This window comes from Myiozetetes cayanensis, unplaced genomic scaffold (genome assembly GCF_022539395.1).
Source record: "Myiozetetes cayanensis isolate MyiCay16 unplaced genomic scaffold, myiCay2020 scf1, whole genome shotgun sequence".
Lineage (NCBI taxonomy): Eukaryota > Metazoa > Chordata > Aves > Passeriformes > Tyrannidae > Myiozetetes > Myiozetetes cayanensis.
The window spans coordinates 100,093,650-100,109,067 of NW_026086604.1; positions in this window are offsets into that span (position 1 = coordinate 100,093,650).

Genomic DNA, 15,418 nt, shown 5'->3' on the forward strand with positions numbered 1-15,418 from the left:
CGCTAAAATCATAGATTATGTAACATTTGGGCGAGAAACAATCTCCAGAAGGAGATTTGTCTATCTCTCAGTACATACCTGTACTGTACAGCACATAAACTATTCTCTGATTGATCACATTTTTTTGACATATAAGCTACTTATTTGTGCAATAAACTTGATTCCAGATATGTTAATAATCACATGATTACTTTCACCAAGAAAAGCATTGCTCTAAATTACATCAGTTTGTTGTGGTTTATATTAGTCCCAACAGGATATTTTGCAGTTCACACAGAGCAAATACACATGCAGCTTGCTTCTGTCACTTATTGAATTCATTGAATTCAGTGGAGAAGATAAAATCAAGCTCACTTTATACATGCATAAATATAAAAATATAAATATATGTGTCTACACACTATAGATATGTTGTGGGGTTTTTTGTGTTTGTTTGTTTGTTTTTGTTTTTTTTTTTAAACCCACCTCCAAATCTAGTTGGGTATTTTTGTTCATTTTTTTTAGAAATCTGATATCACCTACGTTTTATATCACAGTGAAAATGTTTGTAGGACTATAAAAGTGTGTAGTAAGGGACATTAAAACATAATAGCACAGTAGGACAACTTATCCCAATTGCTTCACAGTGGGACTCTTGTCATTCAAGCACAAGTACTAAGTTAAAGGGCAATAAATAGAATATGAGGTCCATTACTGTAGGCACTGTAGATACAGTAATATCTGTTGGAATTACTTGTGTTGTTATTAAAATAGATGATATTTTGGTAACAGTGTGTGAAGTGGGAACATGAACAGTTTCTGAATGAACCATTATTTCACATCTCTTACTCCTTAGGATTTCAGATGGGTGGGCAAATAAAAAACACGACAGAGAAAACTTATGTCTGCAGAACCAGAGACTCGGGATCACAGAGGCTCTGCAATAATCATTACAAAGTGAAATCAGGCCCCAGGATACACTAGGGGCAGCCAGAGGGCAGGTGTAAAAGAGAGAGGGAAAATAAACACCAAGAGAGACAAAGAGAGAGAAGGGTGGAACAGAGGAACCTTAACACCTTCTGCAAAAGAAATTATGAACTTTTAGATATGCTGAAGATCCTTCAGTTCAGTGTCTGCTGTGAAATGCAAACCTTGATGACGGCACAGTAATCATTAATGGTTTTAATAAGTGTATGCATGATTATATTTAATTTTAAAATGTATGAGAGGGGACATATACACACAGCAGATTAAGCCTGTCTGCAACTTGTGAGCAGGAAGAAGAGGATTCTTAATACAGCAAGAAGCTGGCTGAACCTGGTGCTGTCTTTTCTGTACAAATCTCTTGGGTTTTGGCTGTATTTGTGACCACAATGGCATACAGATATTCTATGTCACTCTCCTTTCAAAAACAGTAAGAAAAACAAACCCAAATGCTAGATCCTAGCCTTTGGGCTTGCCAGCATCAAAGATGGAGCAGAGAGAAAGCTTCTATTAGTGAAGAAGACACAAAGTTTCAGTTAGCTGAACTTTAACAATTTTTTGCCAGTAACCTGTGGCTATAAAACTATGCATGGGTCACAACTTATATTTTCATTTGTCTATCTGCTAAAGATTGATGAGACTTGTCATCAGTAAGGAAGAAATATTGTTGTGATTCTGGATAAGTGTACAGCATATCTTAGGATTTCCTGAGAAATTTATTTTTTCTCACCATTTAAGGTTATATATTTAATCCAAGAAAGAGGCCACAGAATATGCTAAAATATCAAGCTGTAGGATAAGAAAAAGAAATGGCAATTTGTTTAATGGCCTAGGACAACTGGTCAGGAATAACTGAAAATTGTGCATTTGATTTTTTTATAAAAAAAGTTGACAATATGCAATAGTCAAGAAATCTTTAAAAAAATTCTAAGAACTATCTCATGCTTAGAAAAGTACCTTTAAGACTGAGTCCAAGCTATGCAAATTTTGTAACAAGATAGAGTCACAGTTACCTTATTTTTGCAAGAGCCACAAAATTTACTGTCTCTCACCCAGACGTGTTGTCACAGATATCCCTCATTCCCCATCTCCACAGTGTCACCATTCTTGGGGTGCCTACAAACCAAGAAGGCAGAGGTTTGTGATGTCTCTTCCTTGCAGTGAGGCACATGTTGTCACCAGCATCTAACAAACCTGTCAATGATTATTAGGAATAGGAAGGTAAATCTGGAGAATAAAATCCCCACCAGACAAGGAGAGACTGAGTCCCTAAACTGGAGGGTGAGTAGCACTCAGCATAGCTGTGCAAGGACAAAGGGACATTTTAGCAACACTGCTAAGAATGGCAGCAGATACTGTGAAACAGTACATGTGAAGCTGGCTGATGCTCTCAGTCTAGAAGGGTAGCCAGCATCTTAGAACTGCCCAGCATAAACACTCACCTCTGAAGTTGCAGTCATGTAGAAATTCTGGAGGTAGTAAGCAGTAGAAATCAACAACAGGAACTTTCAACAATCAAATTACTTCATTGAAGTGGTTTTTTATTTGTACAGGACTGGCTATTTATGGTCTATACAACTCATCCTATGACATAAAAACAAAAGGAGCATCCCTTCCTTCCTGGCTTGAACAATATTTTGTTTCTGTGTTTTATTCTCACAGTAAACATCTACCTAATCCAATCAGCCCTGGTTGATTAAATCCATTTCTATGGGGCAAAAATTTTCAAAACCTAAAAATAACCTTCACCTGACACTTACAGGTACAGTGTAGTGTGTCTTAAAACACACTTTTGTTTTCAAGAAGGCTATTCAGCATCTGATGAACCTTTTATTAAACTATAATTGTTTGCTATGTAAAAACATATGCTTTAACCAGTTATGTCTCTAATATAAGTATGAGAAAAGCTCCAAAACTGTGAAATTATATTTGTAACTTTTATAGTAGGTTAAAAATAGTATGACTTTACTCTTTTTACATGCTAAAATATGTAGCTGGCCATAATAGAAAGAGGCTCTGAAAAGGTTAGGAAAAACCTCAAAAATAAACAAACAGTAAGTAAGCAAAATTCCTGATATCTGGAGAAATTTGGTCTTTATGTATGATGTGAGGGACATGAGGCATTAAATAGCATTTATCAGGAATGGGTATTCCTTGATGTCATGAAATTACCTTTATTAGTCATAATATTAGAAACTGTAACCAGTACAGCTACAACAGAGTCCACAGTCTTGCTTTATTTCCTGTCTCCAAACTGAAGTCTTAAAAAGGCACTGACTTTCACAGGCCGTGGACAGAAAGCTCAGAGGCTCAGCTCACATGCCAAAGAGCAAGTAGCATGGGGAAAAAAATGAGCTCTTAATATTTCCTACAAAAAGAGAGAACAAACTTCAAGGGTGGATTTTCAGTGCTCTGAAATCAGGTCACTGGAGGTTTCTTGACCAGAGCGTAAAAGCAGAATCATAGAATGAATCATAGAATAGTCTGGGTTGGAAGAGACCTTAAAGATCTTCTAGTTCCAGCTTCACTGCCATGGACAGGGACACCTTTCTCTAGACCAGGTCCCATCCAACATTTCCAGGGAAGGGGCATCCACAGCTTCTTTAGGCAACCTGGTTCAGTGCCTCACCACCTGAACAATAAAACATTTCTTCCTATTATCTAATCTAAGTCTACCCTCTTTCAGTTCCAAGCCATTCCCCCTTGTCCTATCACTGCATACCCTTATAAAAGTTTCCCTCTTGAGCTTTCTTGTGGGCTCCTTTAAGGTGCTGTTAGGCTGCTCTAAGGTCTGTCTGGAGCCTTCTGTCCTTCTGGTTGAACAACCCCAACTCTCTCAGTTTATCTTCATAAGAGAGGTGCTCTAGCCCTCTGAGCATCTTTGTGGTCCTATCCATTAACTCCCAGCCTGTATCTGTGCTTGGGATTGCCCCAGCCCAGGTGCAGATCTTCCACTTGACCTTGTTGAACATTATGAGGTTGCATGAGCCCAGCTCTCAAGCCTGGCAGGTCAACAAAAGGTACAACAAAACAACAAAAGGTAGCTGATAAAATGCTGCAAAATACTTTCAACAGTGGCTTTTCAGATTAGTTTTTTTAATGAGATGTGTAGAGGTAAAGCATTCATTTCTTGTCAGAATGAAGCAACTTCTTTAGTTGTTGTTAATTGCTTCCAGCAGTAAATGTTTAGCACAATATTGCAAAGCATAGAAAATCTGGGATTTTAAAGAAAAGGAATTATTTTTCTATTTAAAATGAAAGGAGCTGTAAGACTATATATGTCAGATTTTTTTTTAATTCAAAAAATAAACCCAACAAATAATAGTCAGTAGGGGGAAATATTATCTGCTTATCTTGAGATTTTTACTATTATTGTTTATCATAAAAGACCAAGTCCTGAAAGATTTGTTCACTTTTTCTTCATCCTCGTTGAGATAAAACTGCCATTTAATACTAATGATCTGAAAAGTCCTGTTGTCTTTGCAGTGAATATTTTGAATATTTCCCTTTCATAGCTCTTTACTTGCGTCTGTAATAAATCACAAAGCATTTTTGCCTATCTGCATTCATACCTATAGATCTTAAAAATCAGTGAGAGTAGAGCTGGACAATTCACTTGTCCAGTGAATTCACTTGTCCAGAGAATCACAAGAAGCACAATTTTTTGCAAATGGAAATGAGTAAATAATTGTTTGACATAACTGGCAATTATTCACAATTCAAAGGGGTAAGTATGAAATCAAGTGGAAGAGAGAGGTGTCTATGGGAGTGTCTGCTACTAAGCGAATTGTTTATAGGAGACTTTAAATTATTATAGTGTCACTTTTTTTTTTTTGCTAACTAGAAAATATTGTTGCTTGGATTATTGTACATTATTGTATGAGAATACATAATTTTGTGATGAAACTATGTTTCATAAAAATGACAATTTGATTGAACTGAGTCATTCAGTCTTAGAAATCTGACCATTCAAAATACCTCTTCAAAAAATACAATACTTCATAAAAGAGCAAAACTTTTATGATTCACTGAAGTGCAACACTTGAATTAAACTGATATAAAGGGTCCTTTTTTCTGTTCAAAATGCCTCAACTTCTGAAAAAATGTTCAACTTTTCAGTCAGTACTCACTGTGACAGAACAGCAAAAATATGTATTACCTGATCAATGTTAGCAAGAGAAGGCATCTTATAAAGTCAAGTTGGTTACTGTTATTCAAACTCTACCACCCTTTACTGCTTAAGAACAAAGTGGAGTAATTTTCTTCCTGCGAGTACACAAATGTGATTTTGCTTTACAAAATGCAAGTCAGCTTGCTGCAACACTAATGAGTTTACATTTGACTGTTTTCCTTGTAAAATTCTTCATGATGATGTATTAAATTTTTGGACATGCGAAAATACAAGAAAAATGTGACAGTACTTTTAGGCAACTTTAAATCACATTAGTTCAAAGCCCCATGATTTTTTTTATATGCTAATTTAAAATCACTCTTTTTATTATACTTGAACAGTATTCCTCTTCCTATTTACTGATTCTTCAGGATAGGAAGCCAGATGTCAAGTGGGGCTCCAGACATTTTTTTTTAATTAAATCTGTATTGTTGAGAAGTATTAAATAGCTAACTGGAGAAGGGCTAGTTTTTAAAACCATGTGAACGTAGTGCACTGATTTACAGGTGTCATCTGCTGTATTCTATCTTTCAAATCAACTTTGTCACTTCCTCTAAATTTACAGTATAGATTCATACTATTACCCACTTTACTGAAGCAGGTAGCCAATACATCCTGCCAAAGTTGTTCTTAAGATGAAAAGTAGAAGTCAGGTATATCATTTAGTGTAATCTTGTTTATTTAGAGAAAATAAGCACAAAGTGCAGGTTTCTAGAGCAGAGTAGGATAAACAAACAGCAGGCAGTTCAGCATCTGAGACAAACCTACATCTGTTGCTCAGTCAAGCTTCACGGTTCAAGGAGTCTTGGTCCCTGTGTCTGCTCAAGATGATTCTCTTGTTTCCTTTCTGGATGCCCCCTGTCTCCAGCATCACCAGCCTTCAAAATGTCCTTGCTCTGTCAAGCCTTCATATCATCACAGTTTGCTTGGAGAGAGGCAGCTGGTACTCAGAATTCCTCAATTTGTTATTCACTCATTTATTTTTAGAAAATTTTCAAAAAACAGAAACACATTGTTTTCCTTTTTGCTGGTAAGGGAAATGCCATTTTAAACCTCTGCCAATGGTCTCTGTTGATATTCCTGTAGCAGTGTTTCTATGATGGTGGGCTTGGCTTTGCTCCACAGTTTCCTTCACACTCTATTTTTCTGTTTTATTTTATCCCAGTTTGAAAATTACTTGAAATTAAGGACTGTAATAGACATCTGCTCTAAGTGATCTTTATTCTAATGGATTAACATTGCTTCCTATGAACTATTAGCAACAGCAGCCTACCTATATAAAGAAAAATTACAGGAGAAACAGGAAACAAAATTTGCAAGGCTAGTAAAACAATCAATCCAACAAAAAAATCCTCCAAACAATTAAAACCACAAATCCCCAAAACAGTCAAAAATTCCACCCAAAGCCCACAAAACCAAAATGGATAAAACCCCCATCAACCTAATCCAAACCACCTACCTACACAACTTCTATTAATTCAAGGCATAAATTTGATGCACTGGAGGCAGAAAATAAAACTAAAAAAACCTTCAGATATGGAGTTTCAGTAAAAGGCAGATAAAGTGGGACAACAAGATGAAGTATGCAGACAGCAGATGTAGAATATAACCAAATTAGAGCTGCAAATACCTGAGCTTTAGTGTAAAGTTGGGCACAAAGCTAGAGTATACGGAAAAGGATAGAGAACAAATAATAGTAAGATAGTTACAAAAGAAAAATCTGGTGATGAAGTGGGAAAAGAAAGAGTTGATAAGGGAAAGAAAACTTCAAAAGGCAACAGAAGCTATGTTCATGAACTGGAAGACTAAAGAAGTGAACTTCTAAGAACAGTAAAACGAATAAAACCTCAGGGTAGCAAAAGCACAAACCTCTTTGCTGAAGTAATAGAAGTAAATATTGGTGACTAGTGATGGAATAGAACTCATGAAATCAGCCAAGGACAAAACATTGAAAAGTAAGTCAGAAAGCAATAGTAGCATAATCAAGTGTAAGCAAAATGATAAAAGAAATTAATGGATTTGTGTGCATTTTGGGGGCGAGACATCCCTCAGCTTCTCTCTAGACTGAAATGCAATACACTTGTTTACTGTAAGAAGCAAGGGCACAGTGTGGTACCTATTGTAGGTTTTTTGGGAAAAAAAAAATTGAAAAACGATGTATGACTTTCAATAAATGGTACTTGTGTGCTTGATGTCTGCAGCAGTTCCTCTAAGACTTATATTGAATACATGAAAAGTTATAAAAAAAATAATTAAATATATCAATACTGTTTATAATAACTCCTCTTCTGATTGGACAGATTGTCCCAGTCTTTCTTGTTATTATTTTACACAGTCTACTGCAGTGTTATTACTACTTTCCATCATCAGGGATTTAAATAATAAGGGAAAAGCACACAGTTAAAGTCAAGGAAGTATTTACACAACTGGAAGCCTGAAAACTTCTGCAAATTGTTCACAGAATCAGTTTAGATATCATTTTGAATACATAAATATCAATTTGCAGAGGAAGCACATTCCCTCTATAGACAGAGAGGCACCAGTCTACAAAACCTGAAACATGAGTTTGGTTTTCTAGAAACATATTTTTCATCTCAGAGAGAAATAAACATTCCTGTAGTAACAATTTAAAAACTGACCCTTTTAAAAATGTTATTTATATAAAAGAAAATTTTGTTTTTTTAATATAAGAGATGAAGATGTCCCATTACTGTCCAAATTGCATAATCTGACTTTTGACAAATTACAGAAAGAACTTTTTTTTACCTATACACTGCTCATGAGTCTGACAGAAACAAAATGAAACAAAAACAAACCAGGAAAACAAACTCTATCCTTACCAGACCTAATTCCAATTGCTGAATGACTAAACATGGGGAGCAGTCTCAGCTGGAGGGAGCAAGTAAAATTAGGGAAGGAAAGCACAGGTGTTTTTAGTAGGAGAGGAAATTTCTGCAGGTATGTAGCCCAAAGATAATGTGAAATTTTGTTTCCAAAAAAAGAACATTCCTAGATTGTGAATAGCTCTTAGGTGTAGCAAGATGCCTGGAGGAAACAAAAATGTTTTGGTTTAAAGTCCTTTCCTGAAGAGAAGCATTTACCCTCAGCAATTAAGAATCAGCAGACAACTATTGCTGTAATATCTCTGAATGGTTTTATAACACACCCTGGAGAAAGGCTTTGATATATTAATATATTGAGATGTGCAGTAATAGCAGTATGGCATCACTATTATTGCAACTGTAGAATAAAATCTGTAAGAGTCTTTCAATTTTGAGTTCATAGAGCTAGATACATTGTTTTGCAATCATTCATGCTGGCAAACTGAAGGAAAGCTCTCTTCCTCAGAAAGCTGTGGGACAAAGTGGGCTGAGCTTTAGGAGACCTCACCTCACGTCAGAGGAGCACAGACTAGATTCTGCAGTCTTCTACTGTTCAAACAGTCTGCCAAAGATGAAAAAGGGTCATAACATAATGCAAGAATGGTAAAAAAATGTCTTACATTACTTGACACTAAAAGCACACAAGGGAGAAGAAAGCAGATGAGTGACACAAGTGAGATGTGTCACACACTTGCTTTGTCCCACTTTTTCTGCTTTGTACCAGCAAATGTCAAAAGTGACAGCACTCTGCTGGGAACCAGTTCCAGCATTCCCATGATTAGATTTTAATGGATTTAGATTTTAATTTGCATAGAAAAATTATGCCAGTTTACTTAAAGGAAGAGAACAGCTATGAACATGATCATGCACTCACTGAACCAACACTTGGTGTGGTGCTAGAAGTTGCTTCCTCCAGCTGCAAGGAATCACCCTGCAGTGAGGGTCTACAGGCAGAGTGCGTGCCCACCTCATCACTCTCAGTGCCTTTTCGTGCTGAATCACACGAATTGGCAGTTTAGGCTGCACTGTGATTTGCAGGGGCTGAATCACAAGCACACATTCCCTCCTGCTGGCTCTACTGTTGAGATAGTCATGTCTGGAATAAAGAAAAACAGGCACTGGGGATGGGGGAAGATTCTCATCCTCAGCAACGTAAGTAACCAATGGAAAGTCAGATCCCGGCAAACTGTGGGTTTTTCTTCCAAAAAAAAAAAAAAAAAAAGCAGAGAAAAGAAAAAGAGAAACACAATCCCATCTTGCTTCACCAAGGGTAGCTTCAGTTATAGTTTCTTAGATGAGAAAACATCAGAGGCTTTCCTTTTCTCACAGAAAGCTATTAGCCTTTTCCTGGCAGCTGCCACCTCTGAGGTGGCACAAAAAGCTCATACTTTTTGTACGTGGCAGGCTCCAGCTCCAGAGACTTTAAAGATTTCAAAGTCCCTGAAGTTGAAGTGCAAGAGTGTTATGACAGAAGGAGCAGAAAAACGAGGTGGCAAATTTTTAGATCTACCTTCTTTGTATTGTGCAATGCAAGAAAACCAAAAAACTTCAGAAACCTAAAACCTACTGTTCCTCATCAAACATCGTTCTCATACAGCAGTCAAAATGCTACTTGAAGTGCACCAAGGAAATCTGTTCCTGAGAGCTCACACCTCCTAGTAAAAAACCCTGCCCTTACATAAAATGTCATTTGTTTCTTGTTTGGGTTTTTTTGATTTTTTTTTTTTTTTTTTTGCACAGATCTCGGAACACATTTGATTTTTCTGATAAGTTGGATATCCTGGATCCCTACAATTGCTGGAAAGCATGTTTACACTTAAATTTCTTTAGTTCCTCAGCATGCTTACTTGTGTAATGTGTTTTATACTGACTTGTCTCCAAGCCTTTCTTCATTATTTGGATTCAGAGTGGTTACTTAAAGTTTAACAGGGTAGTTCTGCATTGTTTATATTTCTATGTCTCCCAAGTCTATGTATAAGACATTTATTTGAAAAAAAATAGGTCAATAATTATTTAGTAGACTAGTGTGTTCAGCCCTTGGAGGATCAGTTATGAGGAAATTGCAAGATATGAACAAAATAGTAAAAGAAGACATTTTCCTTCTAAAATTCCAAACCAAATTATGGTGGGTAGCAAGTAATCAAACTCCAGCTTATCTTATTCCAAAACTTACTGTGTGGCTTGGATATAAAATTAAATTATCATTTCCTTTTCCAGCAAGAAACAACTGTCTGAACTACTTGACTACAGATCATGTTTCCCAGCTGTTACGTTCTCTTCCTTCCTCTTTCTTTCCTTCCAGGTGAGATCAAATGATGTCTTATAGGTTTTGGCTTTTGCTAAATATTCAGTTTTCTATATTTAGCAACATATTTTGGATGGGGTGGACTATTACACTTCTGCAAGTCTTACAAATAAAGATAGCTATTTTCTGAATAATCTGCTTCTATTTATGATTCTACAAAGGATAAAGCTAAGCTTTCTTTTACTCAATCTCCATGGACAACTCATCAGAGAATAAATGGACTGATGTTTAAGAAAGGTTGTTCTCAAGAAACCACCATGTCTGTTCCTCCCCAGTTTATGTAGGTCACCCGTGACCCCTCTGTTTTGCTGGCAGAGCTGTACAGCTCTGCAGAGTTCATTGCTCCCCATCCCTGCTCTGGTGATACAGGTTTCCCCATAATATTCCACACTGGCATTGGTTTAGTCTTCTGTGTGAATAGGCTTCACACAGAGAACTTTTTGGCTGAAGAGATCCAGGTAAGTTGAACTGCTACACCTGTCCGATGGCATTGGACATGTCTCTTCCACCTGTCCTAGTTTTCTTACCTGAAAGTCTGGTAAAATAAGACTATTGATCTTTGGAAACTTGGAAGATGAAGGGAATTTTCTGGCATGCTGGATTTTCTCCATGCTGATCTGGCCATCTGGAATTGAGGTGGCCAAGAAGAACACCAGTGCAGTGCCATGATGGCCATGCTCTGATCACACTCCTAGAAACAACTTAGAGTCCATACTTCTGGTCAAGGTTTGCAGGCATGTATAAAATACTCTGGATTTCTGGTCTGAGTCTAGATGGATTATGGGTGAGAATATGTGTCATTTCAAAGAGGGGCTGAAAGAATAAAAAAGTAGGTTTATATCTGGCAGCTGGAGTTGTGTCTTCCAGGGCAAAGGCACAATCTTAGTCTAAGACATACTTGACTTCCAAACTTGAAGCAGACTTCTGAGCTCTGCATTCCTCACTATAAACTTAAAAATTACTTGATCCTTTGGCTACTGTACAGCAAGGAGACAGTCACAGGATGCTAAATAGATAAAGGATCTGAAACAGTAATTTTCTTCAGATTTTCAGATCAGCTTTCTAGGTTTCTCCCAACCACTGCTATGCTGTCTGCAGTTTCTGAATAGTCCTTCTTCTCAGGAATGCCCCCAGGAGATGTACCAGACAAATGCATGTTACTTTTATGTGGATTTATGGTTTTGTTTTATTTTGGTTTTGTTTGTTTGTTTGTTTGTTTTTCTCCTTTAGAAGAAGTATCACTTTGTTCTCTGACATTCAGTCCTGTGCTTCTGAACAACGAAAGTTGTACTTTAGCTCTCAGTTTCAACAGCTGAAAATAAAACTGGAAGATGACTGAGCAGGCAGGAGCAGTAACAAAAATGTAGCTCCACCTTCTTCTCTTGGTATGTTTTATTTCTCTGAGATTTTTGTATTCCTTCTTATTTCTCTGTGCATTATTCTTTGCACATCTGAAAAATTAGTTTGGGAATTGTGATTGCTTACTGTCATCCCCAACTTCTTAGTGTCAAATGGGGAACACAGCAGTACCAGGTCTGCTAGAGGTGCATGAGCAAGCCCCTTTTTGCTATACCCATTATCTTCAGGTGACTTCATCCCTCTGTTTTCTCTTTGCTTCTGGCCCAGATACAATGAGAGGCACACATAGAGCAGGACCAATCATTCTGTCTTTTTCCAGCTGAGATGCAAAAAGAAACCTCTGTAAGAAACCTCTGGATTGCCCATCCTTTATTGGGAATAACAGGGGAAAAAAAAAAAAAAAGAAGCTGAGTAGGGTGGGAACTTCTATTGTAAAGCAATCCTGACTCCTAAAGATTTTCTACAAAAGCTGCTACTGTATGAAGTCTGCCTAATATGCTGATGGTGAAGACTTCAAATTTCCCTCTTTCAGAAACTTCCCCATCATCTGGGAAACAGAACAAGCCAAAACCAAGTAATCCTCTCACTTTAGGCTATCAGTTGCCACTCTTGAAGCTGTAACACAACACTGAATAGATATTTTTTTACAAGTTTTCAGTTCTCCTGAAAGTACTCTAGGATTTCTGCCACAGGGTACTTCTGTGTTCAGCTCACTGTCAGAAATTCCTGGTCACCAGCCCTCTGAACATTGCAGCTTCCATATGAATCTGTCAGGCTAAGGAAGGCTGATGGCTACTAGCAGGCAAAGCTACTGATAGGCAAAGAGAGACCCTGAATAACTGAGAGGTGAATGGGTGTGCTAACCCCCTTCAAAAGCATTTTAGCCTAGAACTGATTAGGATAAGTGAAACGGCAGGAACATATACTGAGCTTTAGACCAGGAAGAACAAAAGCTTATCCACAGGATCCATGGGTTTCTGGGGCTGCAGTGCGGCAGCTTTGCATTTGAATTTTATCTGTCAGGAAGAAACAAACAAGAGGAAAAACTACTGTCAGGAAAACCAGAAAAAACGAGCAGAAAATTCAAGATGCTTTGGTATTATGGTGCTGGGAGGGATATAGAAAACTGAGCCAGCTTGGAGTACTAGAAAAAGAAATTTTCTCTTTTTAATTTTTGAGTGATGAGAGGAACAAAAATTTTTATACATTCCCTAAAAAGAAGGATTGCATGCAAGCAATACTTGACTACATCATGAGTTTCTCTTTCTATCAGAGGCAAGTCAGCAAGACCCTGCATATTGTCTAATCATTCATGTTAACGTGTTTGGGGTGGATTAATGAAGAACGTACTCTGCTAAATCTCATTGTGTTATACTGTGTTACATTGTGTTTTCCACTTATTTTTGATTTCTGAAAGTTTCAACTGAAGGCATTGACCCTAGTATAATGAATGAAGACTATCAATAATATACTTGCTTTGATTAGTGTTTGCAGACCCTTAAAGTGATCCATGGAGTTTCTAAACATCTGTGGTTGGGAGATAAAAATAAACAAGGTATGCTTGTGACCAACTGCTATGAAGTATCTTTTCATGTGTATTTCAATAATACTTATTGAAAACCTCTTATCTCATGAGCAGAGTGACAAAGATAGCTTCATGTGCTATTTACTTTTTAATACGTGTATTTATTTTATTTTATTCTATTACAGAAATTTCTTAGGCCACTCTTGCCTCTACACAGAGGAAAGCAATGCATCAGAACATGTGTGAAGATGACTTTACGTGTCTTGGAGAAGCTGACATCACCACATCCTCCTGAAAGCAAAGGCAACAAAACTTAATGATATTTATCTCCTGCTTTCACACAGAAATATCACAGAGATTACATGCAGAGGGACCATTTTACCCATCACTGAATGAAATTCATTCATCTCTGTATCATCTCTGTGCTTGGCAGTGCTCCCATTATGTGCATTAATGGACCAATAAAACATTTCTTGGTATGCTTTAATACTACAGAATATTTCTTCCTACGGTAGGTGCCAACTGAGTGAAATTCTTCATTTTGCTATTTCTTTTGGGTGTTTCAAATGTTTATTTTTATTTTTGACACATTTCAGTGTAAGCTGCTGAGGCAGATATCTTAGCTTGTGAACATCTTGAAGATTACAGCTTGGGTCTTTCATTCTCTAAAATAGTCAGGCCACTAATTGCTGTGCAATCACAAAGCAAATGACTTCTTACAAAGTATCTCTCAGATTACTTAAAACTAACACAGAGATTATTCCATAACCCAGATATATTTCAACCTGATTTGCTATTCCATCTCTTTAATCATGCCCTTGATAGAGAGAGGTTTAAACATTTAGTTGTATCAATGGACTATGCAGAAAAGTTTGACCTGATCCAGTTCCTAAGTTGTACATGTTTTTAAGTTTAAGCAGATGAACGACTCTTCTTAAGTCAAAAAACACAATGTTTAATTTTCAGCATCTGTTTTAAAAGCTTTACATGTGACTGTAATCTTCAGACCTTTTTCGCTGTCATCTTTTCCTCTCTGGTGTTGCGTTATAAAACAAATAGAGATTAGCTCTTTGTACTGAGGTTGGTTTCTGCTGCCCTTACAGACTTTGAGGAACACTTCCTCTGGTGAGGAATTCATAGAAATCAGTGAAGTCAAGTGGTAGTCAACCTTGAAACTCTCCAATTATCATTTTCAAAGCATTCCAGGCTGGTAAACAGCAGCTGAGAAAACACTAACCATTGCAGACTTTCAAGGGTGCAAGAATAAATTTTCTTGAGTGAGAGCTTTTGTATGACACAGATTGGAAATATAAACATAACCTTGTCATAATTTTTAATGTCTCTTAAAAATATATATTGGACTTACTGAGAAAATCTAAGAGGAATCCCGTTGCTTCCAAATTATGCCTTCTCAGCACTTAAGGTGGCAAGTAGTGGGCTATAATCAAGGGCAGCTACAAGTTTCCAGTATCCAGAAAGTTTCAGGACACAACAGGACCGAGTGGCTGTTAAGCTATAAACTAAAGCAGATGTTTACAGCTGTTAATTGCTTCTTCTCTTGGTCCTTTGCAAGCTTTTCTCCTCTGAGGTGGCAGCCTGAAAGGTACACGGTGGGTCTTTCTGTGTTTAGCCACTCCTTTGCATTTCTGAAACCTTGAAGCTCCTCTGTCCCTTTAAAGGTCCATTATTAACTGAACCACAGATTTCCATTATCCTTTTGTACTCCTCTCTTTGACACATCTTGGACCTCCTTTACTTGTCCCAGTGAATTTAATTTACTCTTAATTACTGAATTTGCCCCACTGTCCCTTGCTTCTTTTCACCACTACCTTCACAAAACAACATCTGATCTAAATCAGCATAGATCTATGATCTGATAATCTTCTGGTCTCAAAGTGCTTTTTCTGAGCACTAGTGTGTGTTTGTCGGGGAAAACATTGCAACATCCAGGTTACTCATGGTAACTGGTCTTCAAGATGGTTCTGTAACGAATGTGACCAGAAATGGGTAGGAGATAGGAGGCCTGATGCTCCCTTTCAATCCCCCTCAGCCTCCTCCCACCTTCTCTCTGTTGTCCAACTTTTGTTCTTGTTGTAATTTCTAAATTGTGAGCACAGAATCCTAGAGCATGTGATAGTTCTGGTCTAAAAGGGACTCCTCCTACCCAAAGCAGGGACAGCTCAGAGATCAGACTGGGTTGCTGAGGGCTCTTT